At 47.4% G+C, this 3,538-nt stretch overlaps 1 protein-coding gene across 6 annotated transcripts in view; it reads left to right on the top strand.

Annotated features, from left to right (window-relative positions):
* Positions 1-6: 6 nt before the first annotated feature.
* Positions 7-3,538, top strand: part of LOC102011437 (phospholipid-transporting ATPase FetA-like) — a 98,010-nt gene continuing 94,478 nt past the window's right edge. For 4 of the 6 annotated variants that reach the window (XM_013523039.1, XM_013523041.1, XM_005401015.2 and 1 more), the window contains exon 1: positions 7-92. The gene's annotated coding sequence lies outside the window, so the exon portion shown is untranslated. Of the gene's footprint in view, positions 93-148; positions 1,003-3,538 lie in introns of those variants that run through there. The other 2 variants (XM_013523040.1, XM_013523043.1) reach the window with 2 other exon arrangements.

Genomic DNA, 3,538 nt, shown 5'->3' with positions numbered 1-3,538 from the left:
CGGGGCGGGGGCGGGGCCGCTCCGGGTCTGGGCGCGGCGCCGAGCGGTGCGTTGGGATGGAGGTTGGCAGAGACGACGGCCGTGTGTGGAGGGTGAGCAAGCGGCGCCCGAAGAGGGCGCCCGGGGAGAGATCATTGTCTCTCCCTCCTAGCGTTCCTTGTAGACAGTGCTGGTGTTCGCAGCCCTCGGTTCTTGCCGGTGGCTGTCCCCGCCGCACTTTGTGGGGAGCCATCCTCCCAGCCCTCCGCGCGTTATTAGCGAGGTCCGCCGGCCCCAAGGAGGCTTCTGTTGAGGTAGCCGAGGGGCTCTAGGCCCCGCGTAACCCCCGCGGGCACGCTTTGCCCACGTGCTCCACGAAACGCCCACCCCGCAGGCCCGGGCTGTGGCTCCTTCCTGGTAACTCGGAGAGAACCCTGCTCGCTTTTCTAGCATTACCCAGACTCGGAAGGCAAGCTTTGCCCTCTGTTTGACTTGGAGGTGGTATATTTGCTGTAATTCCCTCTCTCTCAAGGAGGAGGATACCTGTCCGGATAGGGAGAATTAAAACTCTTGTCCCTAGCATGTCCAGCATGCTTGCAGATCTGAATTAGTAGCTACTAAAAAAAAGAAGAAAAACTAGATTTTACATTTTTAAAATGCAGGTTTCCAACTTTTTTAGAAAATTTGCTTATTAGTTCAGAGTCCCACAAAAAGCTAGATACTGAGGCCTGGTCAGTGTTAAAGGAACTGAAAAGAAGTAGTTAAACACGAGAGCTGCCCACATTACTGAGTGGGTAGTAGCACTCCTCCACCTGAAGGGAGGGCTGCTGTTAGCAAAGCCCAGCTCCAACTCTGGAAGAGACGCCCCTGGAGGAATGGCCATAAAGTGCTAGGCAGCCACGTGAGGAACTTGAGCAAGGCAGAGGGACAGGGCCCTAACCCTTCCCCGGCTGCGCCCCGGGTTCCAGCTGGCACCTTCCTCGGACAAAGCCCAAACGGCAGCCAGAGGGTAAAGGAGTCCGGGTGAGTAGTCTGTAGAAGTCAGCTTCCCAGAACAGGACGAAGAGGGGAATGGCAGAGGACAGAACAGCAAACAGGATAAAGAGCACACACGTTATCTAAGCAAAGAAATGTTGCCACTGTGGATGCTTTCCAAGAAGTTTTCTCCCTGTTCAAATTCAAAATTACTGTAAGGCTCGGTCTCCTTAGCTGTGTAATGGGAGTGGTGCTGCCTTTGTCCCAGGTGAGTGTGAGGACTCTGACATGGCACGTGAAAGTGCCTACCATGGGGCCTGATACACCCTGGAGGCCCGGTGTGTATTAGTTCTTTCTTACATGCAAAATGATTCTTTGACCAAAAAACCTTTTCCAGTCAGAGTCTCAAAGTGTGGCTGATGAAGGGAAATGTAGAGGCTCAAACAGGCCTGGCAGCCGCTGTGATGAATAGTTTTTAATGGGAGTGAGGCAAGAAGTCATTGGAGAGTCCTGCAGTGTAACTTCTAACACGCACTAAGGAATCACCTGTTCGTTCAGAAGTATTTATTTGAAATATACTATGTGCTGGGCATTGTTTTAGACACTGTACACATGTTGATATGGTATTTTTCTAACCTCTAGGTCAGTGTGGCCTGATGAAGGAAAAACACATTTTTAATTAAGATGTGAATGTCAAAATACAGAGCCTGGGGCAAGGACACCTGACCCATCTTGGGGACATTAGAGGTTTCCTAAGGCAGATCTTTGATGTGAACTCGATCTTAACAAACGTTAGCCAGGTCTAAAGGAAAGAAACGGAGTTCTGGGCATTTGAAGTAGCATGTGCATTTGGAATAAAAGGGAAGGAAGTGGGTGGTGTGCTGGGAATTGCAGGTAGTTTGTATCACTGGAGAGTTGGCTTGGGAAAATGCTGAGAAATAAAACTAGAAAAGTAAACAGGTGCCAGGTCATGATGGGGGATTTAGATTTTATCCTGAAGACAAGGATAGGTTTTTAAGCAAAAAAAGTAACCAAAGAGCATTTTGAAGGCTGGGTGTATAGTTCCACAATGGAACATTTGCCTAGCCTGTATGAGGTCTTGAGTTGGATCCCCAGCATTGCCCACCCCCCACCTCCCCCAGAAAGCATTTCTGAAAGATCACTCTGGGTGGATAACGACTGTCATGTGGAGTTGGTGGTGCAGAGTGGGTACGTGCCAGACCGGGAGCTGGGAGTCTCACTACGTGTGGCCACTGTCAAAGCCATGGGAATACAGGGAGGTGGGCGACTGTTTCACTTTCACTGTTCCTTAATGAGGGTGAATGTACAGAACTTCATGGTTAATTACAAGATGGGGAGAATAAAAGAGCATTGTCCAAGGTGAATCTCAGGTTTCTGGCTTAGGCAAGTAGGGATGGTAACGCTGGTAACTGATGTCCGAAGACAGGAAATTCAAGAAATCACAGATTTGGGGTATGTGAGAAGTGGGGAATAGAGATGATGATAGTTTTGAACATGTACATTTCTTTATTGTGGTAAACGCATATTACATACAATCTTCCTTTGTTTTTTTTCCGTGCAGTGAGTACTGGGGATTGACAGGACCTTCCCACTGAGCTGTATCCCTAGCCTTTTAAAATTAATTGTTTTTAGCATTGGGGATTTAACCCAAGGCCTTTTGCACTGAACTACATCTCCAGCCCTTTTTTATTTATATTTTAACATAAGGTTTCATAAATTCTGAAATTGCTTATGCTGGGCTTGAACTTGCTATCCTCCTGCTTCAGCCTCTCAGATTGCTGGGATTACAGGTGTGTAGCACCACCCTCAGCTAAATTTTCTGTTTTAACCATTTGAAAGTGTACAATTCAACAACAAAAAGTACATTCACAGTGTTGCACAACCATCACTGTTATGTAGTTTTAGAACTTTTCATTACCCCAAAAGGAAACCCCATACCCAGTGTGGTCTCTCTCTAATAGTTTAAGCAGTTAGGAAACCTCAGGGAAAGTAAGTAGTGAGAAAAGAAGCAGGAGGGTGAAGTCCTGGTTAACAGTTAGGGTTTGTGGTAGTCCAGAGGGCATTTCCTTGAACATAAGCAAAATCATGTCTTCCTTAGGTAGAAAATTAGGCTGTGCCTCACTGCTGCCTCTGCTAGATGTTCAGGCATGTATTTCACAAAATCAGTCATTAGTGTCCTCAGACTGGCTTAGGTCACAACCCTTTTAACTGCTTCCAGGTGTAGTTTTACTTGTGCTGTTTGGTTGATGGATAGCACATCATTCGTGAAATTAATAAGTAGATTGTCACAATTTGCAGTATGAATGCGTGTGTGTGTGTGTGTGTGTGTTCCTTGTGATACCTTGTGCTGAACCTGTGGTTTTGCAAATTATAGGCTCAACAGCGTGAGCTGTTGTGGAAAATGCAAATTCTTGGGTCCCGCCACAAACCTGATAAATCTGAAACTCACCGGTGGGGCCGGCCTCTCAGGTGATTCCCATGAGTTCTGACGTTTGTTTTTTGTTTTTCTTGTTTTTCTCCGGTACCGGGAACTGAACTCACAACCTTGCGCTTGCCAGGCAGG

The sequence above is a fragment of the Chinchilla lanigera genome, unplaced genomic scaffold, assembly GCF_000276665.1.
Source record: "Chinchilla lanigera isolate Chin_1 unplaced genomic scaffold, ChiLan1.0 scaffold00071, whole genome shotgun sequence".
NCBI classification, from domain to species: Eukaryota; Metazoa; Chordata; class Mammalia; order Rodentia; family Chinchillidae; genus Chinchilla; species Chinchilla lanigera.
Note: the sequence above shows the minus strand (reverse complement) of the source record. Positions and strands in the feature narration are given on the sequence as shown.